The following is a 19,729-nucleotide window of genomic DNA, read 5'->3' as shown; positions in this document are numbered from 1 at the left end:
AGGGGCTCCGGGAGTCTCTAGGGCCCCTGTAAACTTCCTCTCAGTAGCCTGTGCTTGGGGTGTTCCCTCACCCTCCTCATGTAGTGCACAGGGGCTCCGGGAGTCTCTAGGGCTCCTGTAATCTTCCTCTTAGTAGCCTGTGCTCGGGGTGCTTCATCTCCCTCCTCATGTAGTGCACAGGGGCCCCGGGAGTCTCTAGGGCTCCTGTAAACTTCCTCTTAGTAGCCTATACTTGGGTGTTCCCTCTCCCTTCTTCTGTCAGTGAGTGACAGCTGCTATCAGTTCTGCACTGGCCGCTTCACCATATATATATACAAACCAGGTTTTTATCAGTTTTGATACAAAACCAGCACAGGCAGTTTCTGCACCTTTTATCCATCCAGCTTGACTTTAGCTTTAAAACTGTATAAGGAAACAAATATCCTTTGATGATCACTGCCTAGTAGTGTAAAGTAGTATAGTATAGTGTATAAAATGCTGTGAGTTTTCTGTTTCATGCATAATATCATGTCTGATGAAGAGAACAATTATTCTCCAAAGCTCACCATCAAATATACTCTTCACTGTTCTTCAAATCCAACATAGACGTTAACACTCCATATTCTACATTTATCATGCAGTCTAAGCCACTATGATAAATCATATAAATGACATATAAAACTAGTGCACAAAGCCCACATTTTGCTTATATTTCATTTTATAAATGTATTCTCCCAAGCTTTACTCAACCACAAACAATTATTCAACACATGGTTTAAATAAGTATCCGTCTCTCTTAGATGACGTTGACAGTATCCTAGACAACAGACATGCTCACATCCCACAGTATGTTAGCCACATGGTATAGTTAAATTACATGAAAATAGCAGTAGAAACTAATTCAAAATTCATGGTTAGTCAGTCTATGCTATGGAAAATATATAATTATTTTTAAAGTAAATATGTAACAAATATTTTCAAAATAAAAGCAATATTATAAGTGCAAATTAAGCAAATTAAGCAAATTAAGAGAGGTACAAATATTTCAGTGCACAGTGTCACAGATGGAAAAAATTTGATTGCTACCCATACATGCCACCATTCACATGGAACACTCATGGAAATTTTGGGAGTCCCATTGACCTTTCACTTTACTGCGGGGAAAAACCACAAGGGCTATACTAAATCTTTTCCTACAACTGGAGACTGCATAGACAGTCAAGAAAACACTCTCTTGGTCAGTCCTGTAGTTTTATGTAAGAAGACATTGAAAAAAAAACATCGAGTCCATAGATGGCCATCAGGTTTTCACCATTAAACCTAATTACAGTTTCCCACTAAATTCTTCATACCGTGCCCTTTTTGCATAAAAATCCATAGCTCAGGTCTTGATAAAATCACTTTTAAAACAGTTGCTGACACCTCAACCTAACTCCCTCAGGAATTCTCTTTAACCCCTTATCACCGACACTAGTTTTCAGCTCAATGACCAGACTCGATTTTTCAAATCTGACATGTCTCACGATAATTGGTTATAACTTCGGAACGCTTTAACATATCCCGGTGATTTTGAGAATGTTTTCTCGTGACACATTGTACTTCATGTTAGTTATAAAATTTAAGTGATAAGTTTTGCGTTTCGTTCTGAAAAAAAGTGAAAATTTGGCAAAAGTTTGTAAAAATTCTTCATTTTCCAAGTTTGAAATGTTCTGGTTTCCAGACAAGATGTAAAACTACCCAAAAAGTTTGATAATTAACATTTACAGAATATCTGCTTTATGTTGGGATGATATTTTATGCGTCCTGTCATTTTTCTCGGATGTTATGAGGTGCAGAACTTTAGGTGCCATTTTTCTTATTTTCATGAAAATTGCCAAAACTCACATTTTGAGGGACAACTCCGCTTCCAAGTGACTTTGAGAGGCCTAAATAATAGTAAAACCCCATAAATTACCCCACTATAGAAAGTTCACCCCTCAACATATGTAAAACAACTTCTATTAAGTCCATTAACCCTTTAAGTGTTTCACATGGGTTAAAAAATATGGACCTGCGATTTAGAAACTATAGAATTTTTTTGGACATACATTCATTTAGGCCAAAACTGACATTTTCAGAATAAATTAAATGATGAAACGCACTGCAACGCTTGATGCCCAATTCCTCCCGAGTTTACTGATACCCCCATATGTGGTGGTAAACTGCTGTACAGGCGCACGGCCGAGTATAGAATGAATGGAGGCGCCATTCACAGCAGATTTGTATTGTCACATTGTACTACCTATACATTTTTATTTTTTTTGGTAATGCGAACATATGAGGGCTTATTTTTTATGGGATGAGATACAATGTATAAATAATTTATTTTGGGAGTCTAAAGCTTATTCATGAGATTTTATTAACTATTTCAAGGGGGACACAAACAAAATCATCAATTTTTATTTTGGATTGTTAGCATTTTTTTCCCCCTGCTCACCGTAACGTAAAAATAATATTTTATCTTTATTCTCTGGTTCACTACGATTGCGGTGATACCTCATTTATATAGTTTTTCTTATTTTTGCTCAATTTTCCTGAGCAAAACCAATATTGGAGAAAATCGCATTGTTTTTACTATTGACAACTTTTCAGGGCCATAACTTCTGTATTTTTCTGTTGTCAGATCTGGTTGAGGGCTTATTTTTTGCGAAAACAGTTGTTCTTTTCAATCGTATCATATTAGGTAACGTAACTTTTTTTGATCACTTTTTAGAACATTTTTTGTGATGGTGTTTGATGAAAAATTGTATATTATGGGAAGTTTTTCGAGTTTTTTTTTTTACGTAGTTCACCGAGCGGGTTTAATATTGATTTAGATTTATCAACAGATTAATACCGACGCGGTGATACCAAATATGTACGTGTTTTTGTGTTTTATTTACTTTATTTGCATTTTATGTGTTACTGGGGAGATTATGGGACTTTTATTTTATTTATTTATTTAATTATATTATAAAAAGATTGAAATTTTTTTTTTTTTACTTTTTTACATTTTCTACTTCTTGGCTTGAATAAGCGATCATCCGATCGCTTATTCAAGCCTTTACACTGCAATACACTTGTATTGCAGTGTATAGTGTAAGTAACTGAGCATGCTGCGCATGCTCAGTTACATACAGCCGGGTCCTGCCAGGAAGTCAGGACCCGGCGAGAAGAGGAGCCGACAGCCCCGGGTCACTCGTCGGAACCCGGGGCAGCGGCAGGAGGGATCGGGTCCCCCGGTAAGCACACCGGGGGGATCCGATCCACGGGGGACACACTTGCACGCCGCGGTCATGCTTGACCGCGGCGTGCAAGGGGTTAAACACCCGGGATCGGAGTTTTTCCGATCCCGGGTGTTAGTGCCGGGTCTGATATCACAGCCCGACACCGGCACCAGCGAGACCCGGTGTCCCGAAATCTTCTTCTGACGCGCCGCCATAGAAAGGCGTCGCGTCAGAAGAAGTACCCTTAATGACCGCCGTAAAAACCCGATAGGGCAGTCATTATGGGGTTAACAAGTCACACACAACCAGCATCTCTCTCATCCCTGAGGGCTGGTGGAGTGTGGGAGCCAAGCCAAGATTTTTAGAGAAAAGGCACCTTTTGTGACTCGCTAAGTCTCCTGGCAAGGTGCAAACAACTTTTTTTAAAAAAATATTTTAGCTAGATATAAATTATGGATTTTTATTAAAAAAAAGAGCACAGTATGAAGACTTCCTATCCGAACCTGACATTAGGTTTAAAGGAAATCTACAATCAAACTCAAGCATAATAAACCAGGGACACTTAGTCATAGATCTAGGCACCATGATGGTGTTGATATAATATTTGTTATCCATGGTTTCCTTTCTTCTAAAACATGTTTTTAAAATTATGCTCTGGGGGATGTTACCAGAACCCCTCAGTGCTGCAGCTTCATGGGCTGTTATAGTGTGCAAGTAGCACTTTCCCCTCCCACTGTTTGCTCAAACTTCCTATGCTCCATTGAGACTACATCAGGCTGAGGGAGGATGCCGAGGGAACAGATGATGAGGGTGAAACAGCTGTGAAGCACCTTGGGACTCTGGTAACACCCCTAAAGCCCTTCTGACCATTATCATGATTTTAAAAGTTGATTTTGGATGGAAGGAGAAATTTAAAAGATATTTACATAAGAAAACAATATACATGTCATTGTGAACATCAATATAAACTGATACAAATTCAAAACCCAACACCACACCCAAATTCCTCACCCCCATCCCATCACCTGGTTTGCTCTTCCCCATCTCTGTTCCACACTTCCATTGCCCTAGTTCTCGCATTCTGTCCCCAGTATGAAAAATTCCATCCATCCAGAAATTCCATCCACTTAGACCACTGCTTTTCAATATTTTTAGGCTCCCTCTCTTGTAGTATATTTTGATCTCTATGCAAAGGGTCCTATTAGTCATAAGTACCACTTCTACCATCCCCGACAGATCTATATCTAGCCAATGTCTGGCAACACTGGATATTTAAAGTATTCAGACCCCTTTTCATTCTTTGCTTCCTTGCAGCCAATTGGTAAGATCAAAACATTTACTTTTTTGCTCATTAATGTACACTTGACAGAAAAAACGGAAATGTAGATATTTTTGCTAATTTATTAACCCACTACTGTCATGTTACATAGGCTCAGCCTGTGAGCCCTCTCCATAGCTGGTAAGTGTTTGCTGCACACACCATTCTATATAAGACTTCACAGCTCACAGTGCATGTCAGAGCACATGAGAATCATGAGGTCTAAGGTACTGCCCCAGGAGCTCAGAGACAGAATTGTGGCAAGGCACAGGTTTAAGTAGATTTTTGGGAAATGGCCATCGTAAATTAACAGTGATCTGGCCCTTTACATTTCCTGAAGCTAGCGCGCGCTAGCCCTAGGAGACAGGGATGCGCACAGGCCGTGGACCGGAATCAGGAGCGGGGAGAGATGAGCCTGCAACCCGCACATCCTCTCACAACCCCATCTTCCAAAGTGGAAATGCTATGCTTTTGTCCTTGACCATTTAATCTACTTAAAATCCAGCAGTCTGCTTTTTTTCCCTGCACCTCTGTTATTTTTAACCACTTCAGAACCAGTTTTCTACAGGGGTTTTGCATTTCTGTTATTCACTCCAGCCCTTCCTCAAGCCATAGCTTTTTCATGTTTCCACTTACAAAGCTATATGTTATCTTTGAGGCAAATTGTTCTTTGTAATGGCACCAATTAATATTCTGTGCCATGTATTATGGAGCTAGATGTGTTAGAATTGGTAAAAAACGCATTTGCACCATATTCTGATGGGCTTTCTTTTATGGCTTTCGTTGTACAGTCTAAATGACACATCTCCTTTACTGTTTGGGTCAGTACCATTGCAAGATATCAAATTTATATAGTTTGGTTCTAGCTTAATACTTAAAAAAAAAATGGAAAAAGCTTGTGTGGTGATAAGATCTAAATTATGAGAGAGAATTATTCTTCTATTCTGACAAACAGAGGTCAGAGGCCAGGACAATCAACATACCAGCAATGTTCAAACAGACCCCCCTCATAAAATTAATGGAGGGGGCAGAAGAACCACTCTACATCCTCTCGCCAGTTCAAGTGTAGGTTATGACCTACTCACTAAAGGTCACAGATACAGGTCCCCGTCGGGATTTATACATCAAAGGAATATGGGAAATAATCCATACTTCAGCTTTATCTATCCATACTTCAGCTTTATCTATACCATACTAATCATCATGCATAGTATGTATGCATGCAGGGTATTATGAGGAAAAAGCTAGAATTACAAGTTTATAAAATGCCCACGGGGCAAGATATCAGTCAAGAAAGATTCTGAGGTATACAAGGTTGGTTTACACCTCATATTTATAAAAGGGAATTATCCTATGCCAGGCCTCCTGGTGTAATTACAAGTAGGGGGATTGGTCAGTGAATCTTAGAATCTAGATTAAAGTCTCCATCTAATAAAGGGTCATTCTTTGGGGTCCCAGGTGGACAGTCTGATCTGGCCTTTCTGCTTCCCTAGGCACCAGACTTAAAACGGCACGTAAGGTATTAAGTTTGTTTTTCTTTTTTATTTTACCAAACTGTTATTTTCTGTATTGTATGTTTATGTCTGCTTAATGTGTCACCCTTTTTGTACAATAACCCTTTTTAATTGTAAGCACTGTCCTTTTGATATTAAATGTCCATTTAATTGGTGCAGAATATATTTTAGGTGTCTCGTCAGCCTAGTGTATATATGGCAGCTATATCCATAAGGTTTTTGGAGGGCTGAGAGCTGTCAGAGCACGGTCCATTGAGACCTGGCAGGCTCCCTTCCTGAACCTAAGTTAGATCTAGTCAGAGAGAAGCCAGGTTTCTGACAGCTTGCATTAAAAAACTTTGTTTATACTTTGTTTTATGAAGCTGAGTAAGGTTTAATTATTTATAGAACGAGAGGAATCATAAATGTGGGGATAACACATTTATGATTTTATTTCTGTATTTAGTTATTATGGAAAGTGGAGTGATGTCAATTTTTTGTTTTTTTAACTTTTAAAATTATTTTATTACCATATGTATTCGAGTATAGGCCGACCAAAGTATAAGTCAATGTACCTAATTTTAACACAAAAAAACTGGGAAAACCTATTAACTTGAGTATAAGCCTAGGCTGGCAAATGCATTGGTCTCCACCCAGTATATAGCCAGCCCCCAGTATAAAGCCAGCCAGCCTGTCAGCCCCTGTCCCCCCCAGTATATAGCCTGTCAGCCCATGCAGTATATAGCCAGCCAGCACCCCCAGGATATAGCCTGCCAACCCCTGCCCCCTAATATATAGCCTGCAGCCCCCCCAGAATACAGCCATCCCCTTCCCCCCCCACAGTGTACAGCCAGTCCCCCTCTCGGTATATAGCCAGCCCCCCTCCAGTCTTTAAAAGGTAGTGACATGTGGTTTTCCTTTAGTGAAGTCCAAATCCCAATACAGTGGGTTATACAATGGGACTGCTTATACCACCTCTGTAAAAGTATCCCCAATTCAAAGTTGCTCAGTTGGTCCAAATTGAATTCAATTCCCAGTTGGCTTAATTTATAATCAATATAGCAGTTTAATTTGTGTCAAGGTTCTGTAGGTTCAAAGTAAATGGACCAGTAAGTCCCTGGAACACTCTTTGTGCTTCTATATGATGAAACTGCATGAAGATTATAGGTTCAATTATATACTATTGGTTTAGCAAGTCCAAAAAACTATGTTTGCGCTACTTCAGGAAAACCTAGTTTGCAATAATTCCAACTTATTCTTCCTTTTCCTCTGCGTTATCTAGGGCAAATGCTCTCTGCTGGGAAGCATAAAAAGACTTCAGCCAGCCATTGGGGCTAAAATTCTGCAGCCAAGGCAACCATAATAATTCTTTAATAATAATTATTTATTTATATAGCGCACACAGATTACGCAGTGCTGCACAAGCATGTCAAATTGGTCCCTGTCCCCATGGGGCTCACAATCTAAACAACCTAACAGTATGTTTTGGAGTGTGGGAGGAAACCGGAGTACCCGGAGGAAACCCACGCAAACATGACCATGAACTCTCTTAAGCTGCATCTCACTTTGCTGTTTCCTTCAAGTTTTTAGCCACACTATTTTCTTTGGTAGATTTCAGAGCTAATACTAGCCACACTCTTTTCCTTCTCTTATTGTACCAAATTTGCTGGCTTGTTTGATAATACATAATACTACAAAATCACCATGTGATGCCAAAGCACCTCATGGTTAGTAATTTCATCCAGGAAGAGAATTTGTACATATTGTGTACAGTTAGGTCTAGAAATATTTGGACAGCAACACAAATTTTTGCACTTCAGCTGTTTATCAAAACATATTCATACAGTAGTTATATAATCTGTGTGGGCTTAACCCCTAACAAACCTGTGACGTATAATGTGTCGCAGATTGGCTGCGGGTGCATGGAGAGGGCTCACTGGCTGATCCGTCTCCATACAAGGTGGGTGTTTGCTGCACCTGGTAGGCAAAATCCTGCAGCGCCCGTGGGCGCCATCATATTGGCTCGAGCCGGTGCTCCCCGTGACGTTATCAAGAGAAGTGATTCGTTACCATGGCAGCCTCGGGTCATACAAAGGCTAGTCTTGTTTTAGCCTATCTATTACAGGCTATACATTTGGACATAGTAATAGATGATGTGAGAAATATACTGCCCCATATACTGCCATAAATAAATTAAATTAATAAAAAAACATAAAATTCAATTCACTCTCCCTTTCCCTAGAACTGATATAAAAATATCATTGGTTAATAACATTTCACGTGTTAACTGTTGCATTACCAGGCAGTGACTTACAGATGCATTTACAAAGTTTACCAGGGCAGTAGCTTCTGGGTGAGTTGCGCAGGCTCACCAGATATTCAGAACAACAACCTAGTCTATGCATTTGCAGGGGTATTGCATAGCATTATAAAAACCTATAAACATTCTGCATCACCATGATCTTACCAACCCAAAGAATAAAGGAGATATGTAATTTGGGGCGCACAGTGAAAGCTGTAAAAAACAATCCCACAAAAACATGTCGCAAATGTGTTTTTTCAACAATTTCACTGCATTTTCTTCCAGCTTCCCAGTACAGGGCATGGGATATTAAATAAATTCACTATGAAGTGCAGTTTTTTTTAATGTTAAGTCAAAAATGGAAATGCAAAAACAAAAACGTGCCTGGTTGTTAAGGGGTTAAAGTGCAGAATTTTATTTGTGGGTTTTGACATCCTAATTGGAGGAAAGGTTTATGGATAACCATTATTTAATATGTATCTGCCTCCTTTTAAAGGGACCAAAGGTAATTGGATAATTATGTCAAAAGCTATTACATAGGATGCATTGGCTATTCAGTGATTAGTCCATTATCAACTAAAATGAAGTAAAAATTGGTAAAAGCTATGTGTATAAGAATCTAATTCTACCATAAAGAGAAGACTTCAATAAATACAGAGAAAGGCTAAATACTAAAGAAAGGCCAGATTATGCTTTTTCCAAAAACATGCAAGAATGATGCCCAGTTCTGAAGCAGCTTTGGACAGATGAAACTAAGATCAATCTGTACCAGATTGATGGAAAGAAGAAGTCATTGCTTGCAAAGGATTCCTTGCAAAGTATTCATTTATGATAATGTTAATTCATCCAGTTACTTTTGAGCTCCTGAGATGAGGAGCCTTTGTAAAAAAAAAAAAAAAAAAGCACAGAATATTTTTGCTCAACTGCTTGGATTATACCTAAAAGTCTAGACTTCAGTTGCATTCCATTTTTTTAATACCAAATCAAATTTGGTAACATAGTTGCATAGTTTATACGGTTGAGAAAAGACACATGTTCATGACTTCCAACCAAGGAAGAGATGGGATTGGTTGAGGAAGGGGTTTAGTGGAAACAATTCTATATAATATAACCATTAATGTTATTTAAATATAACAAGGCATGTAGACCCTTCTTGAAGCCCTCTGCGGTCCCTACTGTGACCAGCGCCTGAGGCAGGCTATTCCACAGATTCACAGATTTAAAATGCCATGTCACCTCTCGTGATTAAACTTCTTTTCTCCATATGGAGTCAGTGCCCCCTTGTCCCCTCTTTATCGTCTCTAAATCTAGTTGTTTTAATCTTTCTTCATAACTGAGACTTTCCATACCCTTTATCTGTTTTGTGGCCCTTCATTGTACCCTCTCCAGCTCCAGGGCATCTTTTATATGGACTGTTGCCCAGAACTGTACTGAATGTTCCAGGTGAGGTCAAACCAATGCCTTGTACTGTGGTAATATTACATCCCTATCCCTAGAGTCCATACCAGGCAAGATCTTTCTGGCTCTAGAGGCTGCTGATTGACATTGCATGCTGTTATTTAATCTATAATCTACTAGTACCCCAGGTCCTTCTTAATGAGATACTACCACATTTACTCCCCCAAGAATATGTGTTGCATGTGGATTATTAGCCCCCAGCTGCATAACCTTGCATTTATTCACACTGAACCTCATTTGCCAAGTGGATAGACACAGTGCTATTAATTCCAACCTCTATATCATTAATGAATAAATTAAATAATATAACATGTATAGCTCACATCATGAAGACTGTGATGCTGTTCTATTATTTCCAGACCTAACTGCACGTGACATAGTATTTATTTTTATATCATAGCAGCAATAGAATCAAGCAGCACAATCTCAAGGCTTCAGCCACACTGGACCTCGACTATGCAATCCACAAGGTAACCCAGAGAAAAGCATCGGTTACAGTCCACATTGACCTTTCAGCTTCTACTATAGCTAAAGCTCCATTGAACACAGAAACAACAGAAACATGGATGATTACACCATCATTATGTAGCTGCTAATAAATCTGAGAAATTGTGAAATTTTTAGTCAATATCTCATACATACAAGCATCTTCATACAACTGTGATTCAGAGAATGTCTTATTTACTTTATTAATTGGGAACTTGTAAGGTCAGGCTTGTGTATATTAATACATAGGGGCAGATTTATCAAGTGTCTGAAAGTCAGAATATTTCCAGTTGCCCATGGCAACCAATCACAACTTAGCTTTCATTTTACCAGTGCTAATGAATATTTTAAAGGGGAGCTGTGATTTGTTGCCATGGGCAACTAGAAATATTCTGACTTACAGACACTTGATAAATCTGCCCCATGGTGTCCTGAACTGATTAAATTTGGACAGAAAACATTATATGTTTCTGGTCACCTCAAACTTTGGGATACCTCCTCTTTATATAATCAATAAAAGTAACCTTAGGCTGTGGAGGGCTACTAAGTGCTGGGTTGTATTCAGGGTGGAAAGAAGCTGCACATAACAATGCCAGTTGTTGCAGGACCAATCAGGAAGGGTACATGTACTGTTCTGTGGGGTTTATGGACACTGCTCTCAAATGTGAAACTTCTTGACCCTACCATTTTCTCTCATATTAGGCTCTACAATGTGAGGGGGGAAAAGGTATCATTACAATCAACATTACTAACATTTTATGAGAAATTAGGAGTAAACATTGTTGTGGGACAAACCCTTTAATCCTTATTAAATGTACAGCATATGGATTGGGTATAACATTTATGACTTTATATTCTGCTATTATCAATTGAATATTTCTGAAATAGAAACAGATAGGGGTGATGTGTGATGAAAATATAAACAATACAGCTACAGAAAGGGGCCCATTGTGCATCAATTCCTCACACGTTACCACCATGCCTGGTCTTGAAATAGCTTAATTACCTTTAAAGGCCTAGAAGAGACAAAATTCCCTCCACTTTTTAGACCAGGACACAAACAAACAGGCCATAAAAAGCCAGTAACTTATATAACCAATATGTCAGTTATGGTGAACTTGTACCTGGGTCTCAATTTGTTCTAGTGACCTTAGTGGGAACGTAGTGGGTCATGTTTGGTCACAACAAAATCCACAGATCCAGACGATTCCCGTTATACCAGAAGCCTGATCCTATAATCTCCCATTGAGAAGCTAGAACTGCTAGATGCTAGAAGTGCTAGCAATAAGCTAACATTTGTGATTATTTCAGGGCCTCTGCTTTGACATGTGGCACAGAGGTCGTGATAAATAAGCCCCATTGTGTTGATTGTTTTGACTAGTGTGCCAGGCAAATTAAATTTAAGGCAATTAAATAAAAAATGTAACCTACGTTGTTGTTTTATCTCAATCCACTAATCCCCATGTCCTTGTCTCATTTATATACTTGCCATACTTATACTATAATCCCATTATAAACTGGGATAATATCAAATGAAAAGTTGGTAGCAGCCTACTGTAGGGCTAATTCTCTGTTTAACTGATGCTAGTGAAAGAGGGCTTTCAGTCATTCATGAGTGTGAGCTAGTGTTGTGCCATACTGGAAGTGGTATTGACAACTCTAACTCACTTCTTGCACCTCCTGGAACGCTTGCATTCAGTGAGTGTCCATACAAAATAAAAAATAATTGACCTTGTGTACCCTTAAAGGGGTCTTATCTCGTCTGGGCACTCACATTCTGTTTCATTAATCTGTATAAAAACATTTCTTCAATTAGATGTTATTAAAAAAAATGGACCTGGGTAATTTCTCATTAATGTAGTCATTTGGTCCCTTAGAAACAAGACTGTGTCCTTGGATACGGCCACGTCTGCTGGAGGGATTGCACAAGGAAACAAAAAGGTCTGTGTACATGAAATGTCCGGGAGTTACTGCAGGTCCCACAGCCGTCCTGTCGTAATGATCGCTAAATCCAGGTGGCCGGCAGGACTGAATAGCGCATGTCTGCCCACTGCTAGCAGAGTGTGGGGTGGTCATAACTGAGGAAGCTATCTCGTTTCTAAGGGACCATATGACTAAATTTATGAGAAATTATCTTCACACAGGAACATTTTTTAATAACATCCAACTGAAGAAATGTTTACATATGGCAAATGAATTAAATTAAATGTACCTATAAAGGGAACCTGTCACCAGGAGACCCATTTTTAGCACTCCCCCAGTCCCCACAGAGCATAGTACATACACTGCCAAAGTGTTTTTGTATGAAAACACCCATCACTGGGCTAGTGACGCCCCCTGCTCCTCTACAGCCAATCCCGAGTGAGGGGAGTTATTCATATATTAGAAAAGGTCACATGTTTCCCAAGGGTGGGGGGGAACTGCTCCTTTCCAGCTCCTCCCAAAAGGCAACTGCCTAGTCACACAGCAGATGCTAATGAGAGGTACCATATAACATATCTTTTTTTCTGTAAAACCAATTTTTTATACAAAAACACTTTGGCAGTGTATGTGCTATGCTCTGTGGGGACTGGGGGAGTGCTAAAAATGGGTCTCCTTGTGACAGGTTCCCTTTAAGGGGTCTGGCACATCAGCTGCTAAGCTGCAGCACAGAAAATTGTATGAATGATATGTGCTAGGGGTGCTTTTACAAGAGGACAGAGGAGGTGTTGTAGCCTGACTCAGCTCAGGAACACCCAGCTGACTCAATTTACAGGATTACAATGCAGAGTGAGAGGGTTCATTTTATAATTCACAGGATTTGCTGACTCATTACTTCCTCTTACTGTGATTGGTCACGCCAATCTCATTAAAATGGTCATGATGCCACAATTGTTATATTTCTTTCACAATTTTCCCATATGGATCCCTGTAAAATTATTCCACAAGATTAATGGTATCTTTCGGGATTTGCTTTGGAAAAAAGGGATCCCGAGGATCAGACTTGCCACCTTACAGAGATCTAAGGAAGATGGGGGTCTATCCCTGCCGAATCCATGGTTATACTTTATGGCAGCCCAGCTACAACACCTCCGTGGATGGGGAGACATGTCTGGGAGACTATCCTCTCAAAAAGGGCTTAGTCATATTTTAAAAAAGGATAGCATTAGAAGAGGGTTTGTTCCGAGCTGTGGATGAGGAGTTAGTGACACTGAAATGCATAGACAAACTTTTGGCAAAAAATATCAATTCCATAAATCTTTATTAAAGGGGTATTCTGGGAATATGAACTTTGAAACAAAAATCCATAATGCTATAAATTAATGAATGCAGCAAAACTCAAAATCATTCATCTCAAAATGGAGCGTAAATAGGTTGCTTTTATGGGCTTTCTGAAATAGGTGGAGTTATTTCCAAGTGGGTGTCATCTACAACTGCAAGTCCCATAATGCTGCAGTTCTCAGTAACATATCCTTCCTCTCAGGCTCTGCTTCAAGTGATGATGTAACAGACTGTCCTGTTCTGTTACCATAGTAATGATATGTGTAACTACCATCAACAACACTGGCCATACTGGATACTCTGCAATAGTTGATTGCAGTCAAACTTAGGGAAGATCACATGACCTGCCCAGGAATGTGCAGGACCTGTGATGTGGACATGTGACCAGCAGCCATCTACTTTCCTATGTCTCCTCCAAAGGGACATAGTCACAAGACTGATTAAAGGACCAGTTGGATTTTAATTCTTCATTATAGTGTATGTTTACAACATTATTACTTATTTACTTATTAGCTTATATTTTAATGACCCATTTGAATATAAAATCTTCTTATTCCTGCAACATAGCAAAATTAACATACAAAAACACTAAAAACATTTAAAGTCAAACAAACAGTACACATTAACCTGTAGTAGAAGAAATATGGGCCAAATAGAAATACCCCAATTTCAGGGCTCAACCTTCCCCCGCACACCTACTGCTCAAGGGGGGCAAGTATATATTGCTCAATCAGTATAAGAAAAAGGCCAGCTATGCAAGTATGAGATGTTAATAAAACCAAGAGGCTATATAAGCTGCAACAAATCATAAAATATAGAGCAATCATATACAGTCACCGAAATAGCCCACAGACAAAGCCGCGATAAAGCAACCAGCGTTCAGTTTTTTAGATGAACTTTTTGATGCCCAGACCAGGAGTGGAATGAAAACAGAGGAGGAGCAGCACTTCTTAGTGATAAATCCTCACCCCTTATCATCCGCATGTGCATTTGGCTTCAAAACTGCATCTGAAAACTAAACATGTGGCTGCACCCTAAGTGTTGGGTGGTGCATATCGCCGCTCCTGGTGACTTTATAAATTCGTAATTCAGTATTTAGGAGGGCTGAGAAGCTTATATGAAAACAAAGTGGGGAAACCAACAAAGTAGAGTGTAGGGAGTGCTCATGGATTCCTTTGCATTACTTCCTGCAATGGTTATGCAACATTCATCAGCTGTTCATACAAGTTCAGTGGGTTATGCGACAAAATCATTGAAATTCATTCTGCCAGTTGCATAATTTTGCAATTTTGTTTGGTTGTGGTTAATTGTTACTTGGAACATATTTTGCTTCATTTTGCCCTAATTGATCAGATGTTGCAGCATTTGGTTAATTATGCCTATATACTTGCATGACTCATTTAATAGTTATACATTTTAACTACACACTCAGCTTTACAGGTACAGAAGTAGTTTGTAAAGATGATAGTGGGGTAATTTTGGCTCCAAAAATTTTAGGACAGAAGCACTTTATTGAGAAACCAATACAGTCACCCAAATTCGGAGTGCAGAAGTGTTTTTACAGCCCAGTATTTCATAAATTGTGTCACAAAGCTTGGAGGCCTATATCATATGATACCATAAATACCCATGAACAAATAGTTGTATATTGGTAGAAGTTAATTGAAAATTATTGCAGAGAAATCACACCGGGACAGTGGCCAGTATGTCTTACTCCAATTGATGCCCAAAGTCGGAGAATCTATTGCACCACGAATGAGTTCTGAATACAGCTCCATTTTTAATTCAGTACACATAGTGCTGCACGGTATGCAAAAAAGTATATGTGATAGGCAAAAAGGTATATGTCGACACGATTAAGGACAAGGTAACCAGAGAGAAAAGTTTCTAAAGCATATGAGAAGTCACAAATACAAGCTATAATGTGGTTCTTGGAAAAAAAAAAAACCTTAATAAATCAGAGATCAGAAATTAGGGTAATTGCACCCAATTTAACAGAATTAACAGTATATATTGTCACTATTATACAGCATAGAGGCACATTTACTTCATTTGTCTCCTCCTTTCACAATAAAGTGTTGCATTTAGCACCCAGTGTTTTCACTTTAAGTGAATGCTGACACCAGTTTTCTTTGATATAACCAGCCCAGAAACCAGCACTCATCCAGTAAAGATACACAGCTTATAATGTGTTTCAGCTTAGACAAAGTACTGTACTTACTGCACAATTCTCTTTTTAAGTCCAGTAAAGTTCACTGCTATAGTTCCTGTGTCTCCGTATGTATACAGATGCCACTAGAGTTTCTGTGTTCCAGGACAAAAACTTTCTTCAGATCTCCTGCTCTGTTATATCTTACCCCGTATGTTTAAACGATTGTTCCCACAGGGTGAATCACAGAACCACATTTCAGCAGGTCACGGGTATATTACAGTTGAATATGCTCTCTTCAGCAGAGGAAAAATGAGCATAGGTTAAAACATAGTGGTGCTGCTGTACTCCCCAAGTAAGCAGCCATTACACAACTCTTCTCCAGAAGTCTATATACTGTAAAGCTTATAACACCCACACACACATACCATCACACGCCATCTAGTGCTTCGCAGCATATACATAACTTTTCAGAAGATAAAGCTCAGTTTGAAACACCCAGCTGACAGCAGATGAAGTGGCAAATGTAAAGGGCAGAACACACTCATTTATTACCAAATAATTTGCATTAGAAACCATGTAAGAAAACTTTTCTCTCCCCAGAAACAATTATGATTCATTGTTGCAAAGTAAAGTTTTTTAAATAGGCAAAAAATAGGTTGTCCTGGTACGTTGTAGTTAACACCAGTGATGTGAGCTTCCTCTCTATCAAGCTGTCCACATCTGAATAATTATTATAATTATTCCTCAATAATTTTAATCATTTTATCGGAAAACAGAAACTACTGACTTGACTGGTAATGGACATCATGCAGAAAGTAACACATCACTATCTGTGACCTGTAAGCCAAGCATCCCAAAGGGAAACAAGCATGTGTTTAATGTATAGGTTCAAAGGGGTTATCGCAAAGCTGTAACAAAATAATACAGCTAGTAATTCAATTTTCCATTTATTGTTTTTATTAAAAATTACCTGTATATTCCACGTCATTTATTACACACTATGGATGAAAGAGGTAAAGTATTTCCCTTCAATTTTATGTTAAGATTGTATTAATATAATTTTTTTCTGAAGTTATTTGTGCAAATAGTATCTTAGCACCATTAGAGGCTGAGGCTAAGTTGTTCTCAAAGCATGCTTTCACAGCACAGAAATTTGGCAGCTGTGATTGTTGGCTTTGATACAGAGCAGCATTTAATACAGGTCTATAAGCTGTTCTGTAATGAGTGGTTCTTTAAGAACTGAAAGCCAGCTGTTAATTTAAAGGGAATGTTCCTAGTTAATTCACATTCAGTACAAGTTAAGGCTTGAAGGAACTGCTTGGTTTCGCAAGTTGCTACTGAGCTTTACATTGTAGAAAGCATGAATTCAATTTCATGACATTAAAAAGTTTATAATAAATCAGAGAAATATCACTGACATTTACATATAATAACCTCCCTCCCTCTCTCTCTCTATAATATATATATATATATATATATATATATATATATATATATATATATATATATATAATCTAATAATAGATATATATTATTACAAGTATATGTTTAAAATACATGTTTTTGAAAGAAAATGAAATGTCTGATTGTAAATATTAAAGCATTTAACAGATTATTTATTTATCTAGATAAACACTAGAACAGTACAGCTCCTCACTGTTGAATGTCTATGTGTTTATAATTTCATAGAAGCATTTTTGTATCTCCATAGATAAAAAATAAATTAATAAATTGAGTAGCATGGGGTAGTTAGTGTTTTCCTCTGGTGGATTAGTAGCATAGAAATGACAGAACAAAAGCATAGATGAATCTCAAGACTGGGAATAAGTCTGAACTCTGCACTTCCTACAGTCTTTGTCCTTTGTTACTTGCTGGTCCTGTGCTAAACCACAGATGAATACATGGTGATGACGTCTATCCTTGACAAATGCACAGTGCGGAAAGACAAACATACAGACACAAGGCAGAAAACAAAGTCTAACAAATAGAGATGAGCGAACATGCTCGTCCGAGCTTGATGCTCGGTCGAGCATTAGGGTACTCGAAACTGCTCGTTGCTCGGACTAATACTTCGCCCGCTCGAGAAAAAGGCAGCTCCCGCCGTTTTGCTTTTTGGCGGCCAGAAACAGAGCCAATCACAAGCCAGGAGACTCTGCACTCCACCCAGCATGACGTGGTACCCTTACACGTCGATAGCAGTGGTTGGCTGGCCAGATCAGGTGACCCTGGGATAGACTAGCCGCTGCCCGCGCTGCTCGGATCATTCTGTGTCTGGATGCCGCTAGGGAGAGAGCTGCTGCTGGTCAGGGAAAGCGTTAGGGTGTTCTATTAGCTTACTGTTAGGCAGGAGTGATTCTCAAAGAACCCAACAGCCCTTCTTAGGGCTACAATAACGTTCTACTTTTTTTATTTTAATTTGCATCTAGTACCATTTTGTGAGGAATTAGCAGGGGGACTTGCTACCGTTGTGTTTAGCTCTTAGTGGCACACATATCCATAGCAAAGACCGAAGTGGGAAAATTTAGTAGGGGTTGGATTTCAATTAGGCACTAACTCAGTGTCATCTCATCTGGCATAGTAGTGTGCTTTGATACTTGGCTAGAAAATAGCCATAGGAGAATACAAAGAGCTTACTTACGCCTACAGTAGCGTTCTATATATGTGATTTCTGGTTGATCTGCTGGTGGCTGTACTTTCTGCAGTACATGTACTAGCCAATTCTGAGCAATTTGTAGTGAGACTTGCGACCGCTGTGTTCTGCGCTTAGTGACGCACATATCCATAGCAAAGACCGAAGTGGGAAAATTTAGTAGGGGTTGGATTTCAATTAGGCACTAACTCAGTGTCATCTCATCTGGCATAGTAGTGTGCTTTGATACTTGGCTAGAAAATAGCCATAGGAGAATACAAAGAGCTTACTTACGCCTACAGTAGCGTTCTATATATTTGATTTCTGGTTGATCTGCTGGTGGCTGTACTTTCTGCAGTGCATGTACTAGCCAATTCTGAGCAATTTGTAGTGAGACTTGCGACCGCTGTGTTCTGCGCTTAGTGACGCACATATCCATAGCAAAGACCGAAGTGGGAAAATTTAGTAGGGGTTGGATTTCAATTAGGCACTAACTCAGTGTCATCTCATCTGGCATAGTAGTGTGCTTTGATACTTGGCTAGAAAATAGCCATAGGAGAATACAAAGAGCTTACTTACGCCTACAGTAGCGTTCTATATATTTGATTTCTGGTTGATCTGCTGGTGGCTGTACTTTCTGCAGTGCATGTACTAGCCAATTCTGAGCAATTTGTAGTGAGACTTGCGACCGCTGTGTTCTGCGCTTAGTGACGCACATATCCATAGCAAAGACCGAAGTGGGAAAATTTAGTAGGGGTTGGATTTCAATTAGGCACTAACTCAGTGTCATCTCATCTGGCATAGTAGTGTGCTTTGATACTTGGCTAGAAAATAGCCATAGGAGAATACAAAGAGCTTACTTACGCCTACAGTAGCGTTCTATATATTTGATTTCTGGTTGATCTGCTGGTGGCTGTACTTTCTGCAGTGCATGTACTAGCCAATTCTGAGCAATTTGTAGTGAGACTTGCGACCGCTGTGTTCTGCGCTTAGTGACGCACATATCCATAGCAAAGACCGAAGTGGGAAAATTTAGTAGGGGTTGGATTTCAATTAGGCACTAACTCAGTGTCATCTCATCTGGCATAGTAGTGTGCTTTGATACTTGGCTAGAAAATAGCCATAGGAGAATACAAAGAGCTTACTTACGCCTACAGTAGCGTTCTATATATTTGATTTCTGGTTGATCTGCTGGTGGCTGTACTTTCTGCAGTGCATGTACTAGCCAATTCTGAGCAATTTGTAGTGAGACTTGCGACCGCTGTGTTCTGCGCTTAGTGACGCAAATATCCATAGCAAAGACCGAAGTGGGAAAATTTAGTAGGGGTTGGATTTCAATTAGGCACTAACTCAGTGTCATCTCATCTGGCATAGTAGTGTGCTTTGATACTTGGCTAGAAAATAGC

General features: G+C 39.2%; 1 protein-coding gene across 1 annotated transcript in view; it reads right to left on the bottom strand.

Moving 5' to 3' along the window:
• MDFIC (MyoD family inhibitor domain containing) overlaps positions 1-16,070 on the bottom strand; it is a 90,256-nt gene extending 74,186 nt beyond the window's left edge. Inside the window, exon 1 of the mRNA XM_072146945.1 lies at positions 15,764-16,070. The gene's annotated coding sequence lies outside the window, so the exon portion shown is untranslated. The remainder of the gene's footprint in view (positions 1-15,763) is intronic.
• Between the last annotated feature and the right edge of the window lie 3,659 nt (positions 16,071-19,729).

This window comes from Engystomops pustulosus, chromosome 4 (genome assembly GCF_040894005.1).
Source record: "Engystomops pustulosus chromosome 4, aEngPut4.maternal, whole genome shotgun sequence".
In the NCBI taxonomy this organism is placed as follows: Eukaryota; Metazoa; Chordata; class Amphibia; order Anura; family Leptodactylidae; genus Engystomops; species Engystomops pustulosus.
This window is presented reverse-complemented; position numbering and strand designations above follow the sequence as displayed.